We start from the raw sequence: 16,904 nt of genomic DNA, 5'->3' as shown, positions 1-16,904 counted from the left end.
CTAAAATCTTCAGAGGAAACTCACAAATCAAGACTCAAGGTGCTAGGACCTACATGAAGGGAAAGAGTGTCATCACATGTGGCTACCATGGGAATGTGTCCCAGCATCCATGATACTCATGTGGAGTTGTCTCAACCTTTGAGGATATCTAGGGAGTTTGGCTTACCTGGATCACCAAGGTCTACCCAACCATTCCCAGATCCATAAATCACACTAGGGACATGACTTGAGGCCACAAATCCATTTCTTATCTTATTATGGTGATTGACCTCTACCCATCCCATTAAGATTAGTTATTTATGTCAGCAATTGATTACAAGGTAAACTCGCAATGAGTTATTCTGGCGGTCTAGACCCTGGGTAACCTAGCAGTCTAATCCTCATGATCCCAGTCAACTACTTGGAAGCCCACTCCCCCTAACATGCACCTAGACCTTAGGGTGACAACAATGCACAACACATTCAAGGTGCTCTCAAGTAATCTAATTGGATAACCAAACTTTATCAATCAATATAAACTCATGAGACATGAATAGAATACGTCAACAACATGGAACACAGATCATGCATATAAACCATGATACCAACAAAATGAGCCCAGAGAGTAATAACAACAAGGTATAACACATCCTGCAAAATTTGCCAAAAGGTGTAAGCCATTTTATTAAGATCCAAAAAAATACAAAAGTTCAATAAAATAAACAACACGGTCCTGGATCACCTCAGGGCACTCAAACAACATCAAAATAAGCCTTTGGTATGAAAAGAAGACCCAAAAAAAGTGACTCAAAAAAAAATAAAAATAGTATCGAATCAAACAATGTGTTTATGACACTCTGCAGTGCATTCATAGGGTTTTGTCGTGCATAATAGATACTACAAAACATCTAGAAGGTTAAACAGTACATTCACAACACTGTGATGCTCACATAGGGTTTTGTCGCACATACAATAATTACCGCAGAATACATAATGGACTAAACAATGTTTTCATGACATTGTGATGCTTACACAAGGCTCTCTCACACATACAGCAATTACTGAAGAATACATAATGGACTAAATAGTATTTCCATGATACTGTGATGCTTACACAAGGTTTTGTCGTGCATACAACAATTACTATAGAATAAACAGCATTTTCATGACTTTGTGACACTTACATGGGGTTCTGTCGCACATACAACAATTACAGCAGAATACATAATGGACTAAACATCATTTTCGCGACACTAGCAACTCCCAAATGCCCAAAAATTCACAGCAATTATTTCCAAAAATTTAAACCAAATAATCCTATAATCCCAACCAGCACATGGGTATGTACACCAAGTTGTGGTACCAAAAGGGGGTCTTAAGATGCCACTTTTTTCTAAAATCAACAAAGTTTGAACTTCAACGACAAATTGAAGATAGTTAGACTCCAAATTTGAAGATGTGACAAGAACAAGAGTCAGAGTTCTTCGAGTCTACTTTCTAAACTACTATTTTTTTTTTGAAAATGGTGGAGATTAAGGGCTTCAAAAAGTGGTCCTATTTTTATGCAAAAAACATAACATAGAGTCTATAGTGGCCCCCCTAAAATGTTAACTTTTTTTTTGAATTTTGAAAATCGCTTTGGTGAGAAATTAGCTAACACCTTGTAGGTTATGCCAGATTTTTCAGCTAATTTTTTTAATGAGTATATGATTTTTTACTAATTTTTGAAGTGGAAACATCCTAAAAAACAAAAATTTGAGTGTGCTCCCCCCTTGATAACTAATCAAAAATGATTTTTTTTTTTTAAATTGTGTAGAATGGAGTCTAGTTTCTAAAAATGTAGGTTTCTTCAAAATCCAATGAACATGTAAAAAACTATACCCAAAATAGTGCATGTTGGTTTTTGACCAAAAATGAACACACTAACAAAAGAAATTATAGATGAAAGCCTTAACGAAATCAAAATGTGAAAATAATTACATGCTTGGATAGCTAAGAGAGAGATCAAGGTCTCTATGGTATTTTTTTTTTCAGTTTTATTGAAACATGTGCAAACTTGATGGAGAGCACGGCCAAAAATATGTGAAAATTTTCTAATCCTCTGTTAAAAACACGTCTCAGACCTAAAATGGTTGTCTAACCCTTTGGGTTGGATGCCAAAGCAAAATATAGCCGAAAGGATTGGTAGTTCCCAATGTAGACCATAAGTCACTTTAAGTTATATTTCATGTATATATTTGTAGGATGTTTGAGAGTGGTTTCAACTCTATAGGAGTTATAATGTAGATTCTTGTTTTAAGAGGATCATATTGACTTTCATACTTAGTCAAATTTCAATAATCAACATTCTCCTATTACCACTCTTTAGATCCATATCTCACTATCTTTATCCTCCCTAAACTCTACACCTATCTTTCTCCCTCTCATGTCTCTCTCACTTCTTTCTGTCCTCTCTAGGTATATCCTACCCTCTCTACCTTTCATCCCTTCCTTGTACCCTAATTTATATCCTTGACTCCCTTCCTCTCTCTTCTCTCTCACTCTCTTATTATTTCTCTCCCCTCCCACTCATTTCTCTTGCTCACTACCAATCCCTTATATCCTCTCTCTCCCCATATCTAGGGATCTCCTTCCCTCCCTATTCACCTCACTACCTTTCCCTCCCTATATTATTACCCACCTCTCTCTCCCCTTCTAGGTTTCTCACTTATCTAGCTATCCACCCTCTAGTTATCTCCCTCCCTCTCCACCTTTCTCCCCCTTTCCCTTGCCCCTATCTATTTATGAACACTCTCCCTCTCTTCTCTCTCTACAAACCTAGATCCATCTCCTCATTCTCTAGGTATCTCGCTCCCTCCATTTCTATCTCTCCATCCATCCCCTCTTACTCATATCTTTTTTCTTCTATCTCTTCTCTTCTCTCTCCCTTCCCTCTCTAGATCTCTCCCTTCCTTTCTTCCCCTCTCCATTTATATATCCTTCCCCCACTCTCTCATTATCTCTCTATCTCTCTTATTCTCTTTCTTCATTGTCTAGTTAATTAACTCTCCAACCCACCCTCTCTCCCCTCTCTAGGTTTCTCCCTCCCTTCCTCTCCACCTATTTACCTCTGCATATAGGTCTCATTACCCACCTCTCTTTATCCCCCTCTATCTATCTCACTCCTCTCTTGAAACTTAAGTCTCTTGCCTATCTATATGTCCCCTCTATAGTTCCCTCTCTCCCTCTCTATCTCTCTTCCCCTCCTCCTTAACATATGATGCACAACAACACCAAGTGGTGTCCTAAGGGGTCATAAGACACCATATGACCCTTGACAACACCTAAGGAGTCATATGGTGCCCTAAGGGCACACCATATGACACCTTAGGACACAATACAACCCATAACGACACCATATGATGTCCTTAGGGGTCATATGGTGTCTTAAATGGTCATAGGACACCATATGACCCCTTAGGATACAATATGACCTCTAATGACACCTAAGGGGTCATATGTTGTCCTAAGGGGTCACATGACACCATATGACCCCTTAGGACATAATATGACCCTTAACAACATCTAAGGGGTCATATGGTGTCCTAAGGGGTCATAGGATACCATATGACCTCTTAGGACACCATACAACCCATAACAATACCAGATGGTGTCCTAAGGTGTCATAGGACACCACATGACCCCTTAGGACACCATATGACCCATAACAACACCATATGGTGTCCTAAGGGGTCACAGGACACCAGATGATCCCTACGGACACCATATGACCCATATTGACACTATATTATGTGCTAAGGAGTCATATGGTGTCCTAAGGGATCATAGGACACCATATGACCCTTTAGAACATAATATGACCCCTAACGCACCTAAGGGATCATATGGTGTCCTAAGGGGTCATAGGACACCATATGACCCCTTAGGACATAATATGAACCCTAACAACATGTAAGGGGTTATATGGTGTCCTAAGGGGTCATAGAACACTATATGACCCCTTAAGACACCATATAACCCAAAATGACACTATATCATATCCTAAGGGGTCACATGAAGTCCTAAGGGATCATAGGACACCATATGACCCCTTAGGACACCATACAACCCATAACGACACCATATGGTGTCTTAAGGGGTGATAGGATACCATATGACCAATTATTACATAATATGATCCCTAATGACACCTAAGGGGTCATATGGTCTCCTATGGGGTCATAGGGCACCATATGACCCCTTAGGACATAGTACAATGCATAGCAACACCATATTGTGTTGTAAGGGGTCATGTGGTTTCCTAAGAGTCATATGATACAATATGACTCCTTAGGACACAATATGACCCCTAACAACCCCTTAGGGGGTTATATGACACCATATGACCCCTTAGTACACTATACGACCTATAATGACACCATATGGTGTCCTAAGGGGTCATATAGTGTCCTAATGGGTCATATAACACCATATGACCCCTTAGCACACCATAAGATCCATAATGAGACTATATTGTGTCCTAAGGGGTAATAGGACACCATATGAGGGCTCATATGGTGTCCTACACCATATGACCCCTTAGGACATCATATGACCCATAACGACACCATATTGTATCCTAAGGGTTCATATGGTGCCCTAAGGGGTCATCAGACACCATATGACCCCTCAAGACACCATATTGTATCCTAAGGGGTCATATGGTGTCCTAAAGGGTCATAGGACACAATATGACCTCTAACGACCCCTTAGGGGGTCATAGGACACCATATGACCCCTTAAAACACTATATAGCCCATAACAACACAATATGGTGTCCTAAGGGGTCATACAACACCATATGACCCCTTAGCACACCATACAATCCATAAAGGACACCATATGGTATCCTTCATCTAACACCATATGAATCCTTAGGACACCATATGACTCATAAAGACACCATATGATGTCCTACGGGATCATATGGTGTCCTAAGGGGTCATAGGACACCCTATGACCCCTTAGGACACAATATGATCCCTAACAATACCTAAGGGGTCATATGGTGTCCTAGGGGTTCATGGTGACCTTGAGAATTGAGAGAGGCAATAAGAGAGTAAGGTATATATATGAGAGAGTCATATGGTGTTTTATGACCCCTTAGAACACCATATGACCCCTAACTACACCATATGGTGTCCAAAGGGGTCATATGGTTTCCTAAGGGGTCATATGGTTTCCTAAGGGGTCATATGATGTCCTAAGGGGTCATATGGTGTTCTATGACCCCTTAGGACACCACATGACCCCACATGACAGCATATGACCCCTAATGACACCATATGGTGTCCTAAGGGGTCATATGGTGTTATTAAAGGTCATATGGTGTCCCATGGGGTCATATGGTGTTCTATAACCCCTTAGGACATCATATGACCCCTAACAACACCAAATGGTGTCCTAAGGGGTCAAATGGTGTCCTATAGGGTCATATGGTGCTCTATGACCCTTTAAGACACCATATGACCCCTACCATCATCATATGGTGTCCTAAGGGGTCACATGGTGTCCTAAGGATCATAGGACACCATATGACCCCTAGCATCATCATATGGTGTTGTTAGGGGCATATGGTGTCCTAAGGGATCATATGGTACTCTATGACCCATTAGGACACCATATGACCCCTAACAATACCATATGGTGTTGTTAAGGGTCATATGGTATCCTAAGGGATCATAAGGTGTCTTAAGGGGTTATATGATGTTTTGTGACCCCTTAGGACACTATTTGACCCTTTAGGACACCATATGACCTCTAAGAACACTATATGGTGTCCTAAGGGGTCATATGGTGTTCTATGACCCTTTAGGACACCATATGACCCCTAACAATACTATATGGCATCTTAAGGTGTCATTTGACATTATTAGGGGTCATATAGTGTCCTAAGGAGTCATATGGTGTTTTATAACCACTTAGGACACCACATGACCCCTTAGGACACAATATGGTGTCATGAGGGGTCATATGGTGTCGTATGGGGTCATATGGTATCTTGAGGGCTCATATGGAATCCCGAGGGGTCATAGAACACCATATGACCCCTTAGGACACCATATGTTGTCATTAGGACACTATATGGTGGCATTAGGAATTATATGGTGTATGGGGTCATATGGTGTCCTAAGGGGTCATAGAATACCATATGACCCCTTCTGACACCATATGACCCCTTAGGAAATCATATGACCCCTTAGGACACCATATGGTGATGTTAGGGGTTATATGGTGTCCTAAGGGGCCATATAATACCATGACCCCTTAGGACACTATATGACCCCTTAGGACACCATATGACATATCCTAAGGGTTCATATGGTGTCTAAAGGGGTCATAGAACACCATATGACCCCTAAGGACACAATATGACCCCTTAGGACACCATATGATGTTTTTAGGGGTCATATGGTGTCCTAACGGGTCATAGAACATCATACGACCCCTTAGGACATAATATGACCCCTAATGACACCATATGACTCCTAACGATTCTATATACCCCTCAGGACACCATATGGTGGTCTTATGGGTTATATGGTGTCGTAAGGGGTCATAGAACACCATATAATCCCTTATGACACCATATGACCCCTTAGGACACCAGATGACCCCTAACGACACCATATAGTGTCATATGGTGTCCTAAGGGGTCATATGGCATGCTAATGGGTCATAGAATACCATATGACCTCTTAGGACACCATATGACCCCTAACAAAACCATATGACCCCTAACAACATGATATGGTCTCTTAAGAGGTCATATGGTGTCCTGAGGGGTCATATAGCGTTTTGTGACCCCCCAGGACACCATATGACCCCTTTTAACATCCTAGTACATGACATGACCACTTGTGACATCATATGACCCCTCAAGACACAATATGGTATCGTTAGGGGTCATATGGTGTCTTAAGGGGTCATATGGTGTTGTCAGGGATCATATGGTGTCTTAAGGGGTCATATGGTATTCTATGACCCATTTGGGCACCATATGACCCCTTAGGACATCATATGATCCCTAACAACACCATGTGACCCCTTAGGCACCATATGACCCCTAATGACACTATATGGTGTCTTTATGGGGCATATGGTGTCATAAGGGGTCATAGAATACCATATGAACCCTTAGGACACTATATGGTGTTGTTAGGGGTCATATGGTGTCATTAGGGGTCATATGGTATCCTAACGGGTCATATGGTATCCTAACGGGTCATATGATGTCCATAGGGGTCATACAACACCAAATGACCCTTTAAGACACCATATGACCCATAGTGACACCATATGACCCCTTAGGACACCATATGACTTGTAACAACACCATATGTTGTCCTAAGAGGTCATATGGTTTCCTAAGATAGATAGTAATGGTTTCCTAAAGGGTTCTATGGCCCACCATGCTCTTGCACATACCCAGATGGGTTACATAGAGATATAAGATACCTAGAGGGGGAGAGAGGCATGACAGACCTAGATAGGGTGAGAGAGAGAGAGGGTTGAGATAGATGGAGGGGGGTACAGATAGGTTGGTAATGAGATATGGATGGAGATGTGGAGAGGTGGAGAGGTAATGAGGGAGAAACCTAGAGAGGGTTAGAGAGGGTGTGATGGAAAGCTGATGATGTAGAAAATAAAGAGAGCATAAAAATTAGTAGGGAAGGGAGAGAGAGAGATGGGATAAGGAGGGAGAGGGAGATAGAGAGGGACAGGGGAAGAAAATAATAGAGATGCCTATAAATGGGAGGGAGGGATAAGAGGAGAGATGAAAGAATAAAGAGAGAGAAGAGTATATTAAGGGAGAGGTAGACATGGAGGGACTATAAGACCTAGGGAAGGAGATGATGCAAAGGTGGGGGGAAAGTGAGAAGAGGATGAGAGAGTTCAAAAATAAACAGGGGTAAATGGGGAGGTAGATATGGGGGAAGAGAGAGGGAGAGAACTATATTGGGAAATAGAGATGAGAGACCTAGATGATAAGAGAGAGGAATGAGATAGATAGAGGGTGGGAGAGAGAGGTGAGTAATGAGACATGATGCAGAGGTAGATAGGTGGAGAAGAAGGAAGTGGTAAACCTAGAGAGGTGAGAGAGAGTTGATGACCTAGAATGTAGAGAGAGAGAATAAAAGAGGAAGAGAGAATTAAAAAGTGGGGGAGTGAGATATATATGGGGGTATGTATGAATGGGGAGGTAGAGAGGGAGAGGGGAAGAAATGAAGGGAGAGACCTAGAGAAGGGAGGGAGGGAGAATAGAAGAGATAGAAGAACAAAGAGAGGAGTAAGAGGGGATGGATGGAGAGGTAGACATGGAGAGAGTGAGATACCTATGGAAAGAGGAGGTAAAGAGGTTAGGGGAGGAAGAGAAAAGGAGGGAGTTCATAAAGGGATAGGGTTAAGGAGGATGGAGAGAGAGGTAGAGAGGGGCATAGAGAACTATAGAGGGGGCATATAGATAGGGGAGAGACCTAGATGGCTAGAGAGGAGTGAGATAGATAGAGGGGGATAAAGAGAGGTGGGTAATGCGACCTATATGCAGAGGTAGATAGGTAGAGAGGAAGGGAGGGAGAAACATACAGAGGGGAGATAGGGTGGGATGGAGAGGTAATGACCTAGACAATGAAGATAGAGAATAAGAGAGGAAGAGAGAAGATGAGAGAGTGGGAGAGGGAGATAGAGAGGGAGAGAGGAAGAAAGGAAGGTAGAGACCTGGAGAGGGGAGGGAGGGAGAATAGAAGAGATAGAAGAACAAAGAGATGAGTAAGAAGAGATGGATAAAGAGGTAGACATGGAGGGACTGTGAGACTTAGAGAATGAGGAGATAAAAAGGTATGGAGAGAGAGTGAGAGATAATAGAGGGAGAGAGTTTATAAATAGATAGAGGTAAGGAGAAGGGAGAGAAAGGTGGAGAGGGGGGAGAGAACTACAAGGTGGACAATTAGATAAGTGAGAAACCTAGAGGGGGAGAGAAAGGTGGGTAATAATATAGGGAGGGAGAGACAGTGAGGTGAATAGTGAGGGAGGGATAACACTAGATATGGGGAAAGCGAGGATAAAAGGGATAGGTAGTGACCAAGAGAAAGGAGTGGGAGGGGAGAGAAATAATAAGGGAGTGAGAGAGAAGAGAGAGGGAGAGAGTCAAGGATAAAGAAGCGAGAGAGAGAAGAGAGGGAGAGAGATAGGTCTAGATTTTGCAAAAGATAAAGAGAGTGAGATATATAGCTAAAGAATGCTAATGGGATCATGTTGATTACTGAAATTTGACATGTCGATTATTGAAACTTGACTAAGTCTGAAATTTTATATGATCCTCTAAAAACTAGAATCTACATTATAAGTCCTATAAAAGTTATACTTAAATTTTATATTTCATGTATATGTTCTCCTTCGAGGGTGGATTTAACATGTGTCAAGATTGAAAAATCTAAACACTCACAAAACCTTCACATTGGACAATGCAGAACATTTGGCACTCACCAAATGCAAAAAATTGACTTTTCACATTTGGCGAGTGCCAAATTTGGCATGCGCCAAATGTGAAAATTAAATTTTGCATTTGGCGAGCGCTAAATTTGGCACGTGCCAAATGTGAAAATTCAAAATTTTCCATTTGGCGAGCGCCAAATAGGGCAAGCACGATATTTGGTGCTCGCCGAATGGTTTTCTTGGGAGAATACCAACCCTTTGGGTTGGATTTGCCTTGGGCATCCAACCCATAGGTTTGGATGACCTTTTCATGGCAATGACGCATTTTTATGAAAAAGTAAGAACTGGCACCTTTTTGGTACCACAACTTGGTGCACTTACCCACATTTATAATTGATTTATTTAAATTTCTCAGCAACCCAAAATTTCCCGTAGACAATCTTTTCTAAACAAGCTTTTCGAAGAAAATTGCAAAGAAGGATAAACCCTCTAACCTAGTAATAGCAGAAAATGGACAATGAAATTCAATGAAGCGCAATCCCAAATCCAAGTTGCAATTCCAAATTCAAACCCAAGCCAAATCATGAATTTCATAATAATGAAAATAATCTCCAACAAGCCAACCCCCAACAAAACTCAGAAAACTCAATATATATAAAAATTAATCCAAAACACTAACCAATCATGGTCGAAGTGAAACTAATTTAAAAAATATTATTAATCATACCAACCCTACCCAAATTCGAGGTAAAAATATAAAATAATATTATTTACTTAACCTCAAATCTCAACCAATAAAATAATAGGGTAGGTATAAACATAATATTTAATTACTCAATTAGTAACAAGAGAATGTAATAATAATATAATAAAACAAATCAAAGGCATTATAAATAAATATTTCAATTAAATATAAACCACAAATAATATAAACAAACAAACAATTAATTAATAATATCCTCACAATCACACCTCCCAAGAGGGTCAATCGTAATTAAAAATTAAAATATATTTCCTACCAACCCTTTCCAAAAACCAAGGTCAGAATAATAAAATATTATTTAATTAACTTACCCAATAATTCAACCAATAGAATAATAGGGTAGGCAGAGAGAATATATTTATTAACCCAAAAGTGTAAAAAGAGAAATAATGATAATATTATAGTCAACCAATAATAAAATAAACCATGGGCACAATTAATTATAAAAGCCCATTAATAAAATAACGAAAGGATATAAACAAATACCCACATTAATATAAAAACCACAAATAAATAATATATAATCCTTGGCATTAAATTAAATATAAGACCAAAGGATCAAATAATAATAATCTCTCATTAAGTTATTATTAAATATTAATATCAACTATTTAATTTAATTTATTAACTATGTAAATCATTAAATTTAATTTAACATTATTAAACTATATAAATCAATTAATTAATTAATAATACCAATAATCATAATACTTCAAAGGAAACCAACATAGGATAATTCAAGAGACCACTAGATGCTAAAATATCTCACACAAAAACACCAAACTGACAAGGGTGATCAACTTAAACCTAGAGTATAGAATGGTTTTTCATGTCATCTTCGATCAACTTGCCATTGGGATAAGACATGCTCAAACCTATGACGCCAAGTGGAGTTGATGTCTAGTACCTGTAAACCTATCACCACCAATACATATACAACAATATATAATGTAATTAAATAGGCAAGTGAAGAGAATCGCAACATCATATCATGCTCACAATGAGTGATATGACATCTTCTCTATCACAAATACACTTAGAAGACCGTTACAAAAATCAAGCACCATCATAGACATCATCGTATCCAATATAATCATAATATAGGGTTAGTATATCATAAAATATCATCAAATCACCATACACAAATATAAATCACACATATAAGATGAGTGTATAATGATCATCAAATAAGAGTCCATCATCATCCTCATAAAATCATAATGTCAAGTGCAAATATAATATGTCTTTCACCAATCAAGAAATATCCAAATCATAAGTAAATCCATAAAACCCAATCATAACATCACATAATAGTCTAAGTTATGCCAATATAGTCTATCAATGCACAAAAAGGAAAGATGAATCAAGGAGGGGTACTACATACACATACACATACACATACACATACACATACACATACACATACACATACACATACACATACACATACACATACACATACACATACACATACACATATAGATATATATAAATCAATGAATTATTCTTTGGTAAGCTCGTAATCTCTTAATTCATTAATTCCAATTAATAAAGATCAAGTGTATTATAGATATCCCCAACACACTCAAAAATAATTAAGTAGTCACGGTTCATTTCCTAGACAAGGTGAACCTTAGGTGGACAAAACCTACAAGGTATAGATGTTATAATGACATTTCTGATACTTAGTCTCTCATCACCAGTTCACAAAATCCACTCCACCTTGTACCTCAAGTACCTGCAATCAACTGTCAAGCTCACACAACTTCACAGATTCATTAGATCAGGTTAGAGATAAAATATATAATCAAAGCATTAATTAAAAAAACATGATAATATCAAAACATTCATTAATAGTAGCATTAAGATTTTATAACCATCATGTTGGGAAAATAGTGTCTCAACCTTGCATTTACATGAGGTTACTATTTATAGTAAGTTTTCATTTGAGTACAAAATGGTACAAAATTCTCCCTGAAGCTTTTGGTTGGATAGATAAGCATTTCGGTAAAGTTATTTCATAAGATCATAGCTAGTTTTGAAGATATTAAATTTTTCATTTTGGAGGGGTCCAATGAAAGGTTTAAATTTGATTTTGAGGACTTTAGAGGCCCCAAAACACCCTGAAAAGTGGGCATAAATGGCATAGTGGTTTACGAGGCAATAGAGCACTTTGTGAGCTTTTCGACACTTCAAACAATTCATCAATAGGACACACGGTTCTCAAGTTGTGGCCTCCAGAAGTTTGTACTCCTGAAATGAGATTTATAAAATACATCAGACAAATAAATAAGCTGTAAAATGGGAGGGACATGTCATAGGAAATCTAGAAGGGAGACAAGGCTACCTAAACCTTATTGGGTGGTTCTAGCCCATGGTTTTGTAACACCGTTTGATAGTTTCTTGTATTGTATCTCCTATATATTAGGTGCATGAGATATAGGTTGTATGTAAGAGTCTTATAACTATTGAGTTACCTCTGAATCTTTGATTAGTGGTACTCCTGTGAAGAGCTTGCTTTGCAAATAGTAGTTTTATGCATAACATCAATTGTTTGTTCTTCATCTGCCCATTTAGAGCTTATATTGAGAAGAGAAGTTGTCAGTGACATCGGAAAGGTAGACTTCACATACTCAACTGACTTCTAGGACTCAAAGGAAGAGGCCCTTCCAAGGATATTACATTCTTGGGCATCTTCAAAGCTGGGAAAAGAATCCTCACTATTTAAGTCCTTTATGACTGAGATCGAATCCTCCTCCCTATTATTTGCTTGTAGATCCACATGGATTTCCCCTTCCTCCAGATCTTCTTCTTTTTGTTCATCGCAGTTAGGGCTTGGCTTTTCTCCTTCATCAGATCTATTCGGGGCTCCTTCTTTATCTTCTTTCTTTGATTCCTTTATGCATACCTTATTATCATTTTCCTTTTTCTCAAAGGTCTCATGAATGATAACATTTTGTATCTCTTCTTCTACCTTCTTATTGAAATTTTTAGCTTTCTACTATATATTTCTCTCTTTTTTGGCTTTCTCCTTTTTATCCTACAATAGACATTTCTTAGCAATATGTCTAGCCTTTTTGTAGTGGAAACGCACAAAAGGAACACTCCCATATTATAGCTATTGGATCGATTTCCCAGGCCTGGAGTTAATCTTGATTGAGAGAGGCATATCCATTCCTTGAGCGACATCCACACAAATTAATGCAAAGGTGAGTTTTCTTCTAGCTGTTGTTGTTAGGTCAATGAATAGGAGCTCACCGAAGCGCTTGCCAAACCATTAAAGACATCTTTAACCTAGAATTCTAGGGGAAGACCCAAGAGTCTTACCCACATAGGGGCCTAAGCACAAAAAGAAGCATTAAGATCCAACAATGATGACCACTTCTAAAGTGCCCAAGAAGTTTTCCCTATCACCCAAGGGTCACCACAAAGAATCCTAGTCATGTCTTCCTCACAGGAAAAAGTGAGGGAAAGAGCTCCTTTCGACATAGCAAAGATTTCAACCTGTCCCTTAAGAGCCTTCAGGAACACTACCTAGAGCTTACTGCTCAAATTAAAATGACCGAAAAGGCTCCAACCCTTAGAGAAGGTTCACTACATTACAATAAGATTTAGATAACAATCCAAAAAGAATGAACTGCAATAATAACATCTGCTAATGCCTAATAGCATTTCTAGTTCAATAAAAATGTCTTCTCTTCACCAATCTTTAATCTACACACTACATCAAAAGATAATATCTCTTGATCGTACATACATTATTCTCTGATAATGGCAAAATCAATTTCTTGACCCCAAATTACATGAATATTACACCTATTTATACAAATCATCAACCTTGACTACAAGGTCAACCAAACCCATAACACCTAATTACAAAATTACATCACACGATACATAAATCAACCACCAGAACAATATAATGACATGGATAGCATAACAAGGACCTAAATCAAATATCCAAATGCTCATCACCACCAAAAATCATGCCAAGATCAACTGCAACATGTTACCCGACCAAAATACTGCATAACAAGAAGAACATCACTAGATCATTAAAATCACCAAAAACTCACACAATGATCAATTTGAATCTCCAAGACAAATAGGACATGATTAGGAAAGAGAAACAAGAATGTTAGAACTATCTGCAATAGCTGCACCAATGCCACTTATTCAAGTATTCATCTATCAACACACTAACGTTCAAGAACACTCAACAACAACAACTCAAATAAGAAAGATAGCTTCTGGAGCACCAAATCATGAAACACTTGACATGAAGATACACATGGGCATCCAAAACATTATCCCAAATCCATAGCACAAGATGTCATCATACTAGATCTCACTAGATCAAAAACCAAACTCTACTAACCACTAAATAGAAAAACCAGAAACCTCAAATGCAATCACCGGATCAAGTGATATAATCAAGAAGACTTCTGGATCACTAAAAACAATTCTCTGCAATACCAAAATACAGGAATATGTTGACATCAATGGAAAACAACATATCCTAGCAGCAACAATGTCCAACAATCTTCCCCTTTGGCATTGATGGCAACATATGAATGTGAAAAACAATCAATGCAAATGAATAAATCAACACCACCAGATTTTGTTGGAATCCAAGAACACTGAGAGGGGGGGTGAATCATTATTCTACTATAATGATCAATTTTAACCTTATTAAAACACACATTCACCAACCGATATATCAGTACATGTAGAATTGAAATAAGTAAAGCAACCAATAAGGCAATCACACAAATGAGTACCATAACATAGAGATTTATACATGGAAAACCTCAAAGAGGAAAAACCACTATGGGATTTTTGACCCACAATATCAATCCACTGGCCATATGAAAAGATATTACAAAATATGGGGGTCTACACTTGCAAGAAGTCTTACAACCTAGAGCACACTGCTCAATCACAAAAGGAGTCTCACTAACTACATACAAATCCAGACTACAATCTAGAGAAATGATTGAACTGCAATGATAACATCTTCTACGCCTGGATACAGTTCCGGTTAAGCTTTCTCTGTTCCAGTCTAGAAACCCTAAACCCTTACTGAAATACCCTCTTACATAATCATCGCATTCCTCCTTACAAATATATCTCTCATGTAACACATAACCTTACACACTTCCATATCACAAAATGATCTAATCAACTGACCTATATACCCTTACAAACTTTCATGCCTTATGTCAGCTTACATAGATTATTACAAAATGAATATACAAGTTGGCTCAATTACATAAATACATAAATATCAAAGTCAATTGTTGATTTCGGATCTCCCAAAAGATGTCGGCTTCCAATAATGATAACCTGAATGTGAACCATGTCAGTATGCAATGTCGGTAACCAAATAATTCCTTCCAACCGGTGAAGATATATGTCAGTGCTGGTGTCAGTGTCAATGAAGTGTCTATCAGTGATCAACTAAACTAAAATATGAAGTGGGAACATGTTTCCATCAATGAAAACATATTGAAACCAATCAAATGAGTGTCAATTACCAACAATTATGTGAAAAATGATAATGGTTTCCATCTGTCTGTTTCATCCTAAGACTGCTCCCCCTGAGCTAAATATCCATCTGTGAACATGATCTATACAAAATACTCCATACCTCCATATCTCTTGATGCCAAAAATATATTTTTCACCTTTACCTTCCCCTTTGACATCAATGCCAACCAAAAATACCAAAAACCGAGACAAAGAATGAAAGACTGTACAAAAAATGTCCCAAAATACCTTACCGAAGTTGAATATACTTGAAAAGTTCCAGATAATATTTCTCCAAAAGCTCAAGATAGGTATCCCAAATAGATTTGAAAGTGTCGGAAATAGATACAAGTTCATTAAGCATGTGAGCATATGACTCTTTCTCATTAAGCTCTACTGGTGTGGACTTATCAACCAAATCAATGCATTCCGTTAATAATCAATATTCAGAAATAGATACAAGTCCATTAAGCATGTGAGCATATGACTCTTTCTCATTAAGCTCTACTGGTGCAAGTGCAAGCCCTCTAGATGATGAAATCTAGATTAATGACATCACTAGCACTAGCACGTGAGAATGTGAGCATATGACTCTTCCTTGTCTTGGGATATCACTAGCATGTATCATTCTAACTCCACCTAGATCCAAGGGTTTGTTGCCTCCTTGTGGGTCCCCAATGACTAGATTCTTGCCATCCACCTAAGGATTTGCAGTCTTAGGAGCATCCCGTGAACCATTATTACCGCTTGCGTTTTGGATTGTAGGGTCTGCATAGGGCTTCCCACTTGTTGTCCATAACTTGTGTTCAATAATTCCATAAGAACATAGGTGAATATAAAAAAATCTAATAGACATAGTCGAATAAATCTAATATTTTTTTCTAACTAGACTAGGTCATAACATGATGATTATTTGAAAAAACTAGTTTACTAACATTAATCTAGTCACCTATATATACATATACATATATATATATATATATATATTCATAAATAAATAAATAAAAGTTATATATTTTTACATCTACATATCTGTATACATAATATTGGTATGTATTGATATATAAATAAATAAATAAAAGCTAATTATATACTTTTACAACTGCATATATGTTCCATGGCATACCTATATAAATCTATAATAATGTATAAATGTTTAA

Source organism: Cryptomeria japonica, chromosome 10, assembly GCF_030272615.1.
Source record: "Cryptomeria japonica chromosome 10, Sugi_1.0, whole genome shotgun sequence".
NCBI classification, from domain to species: Eukaryota; Viridiplantae; Streptophyta; class Pinopsida; order Cupressales; family Cupressaceae; genus Cryptomeria; species Cryptomeria japonica.
The sequence above is the reverse complement of the archived record's forward strand: the minus strand, read 5'-3'. Positions refer to the sequence as shown.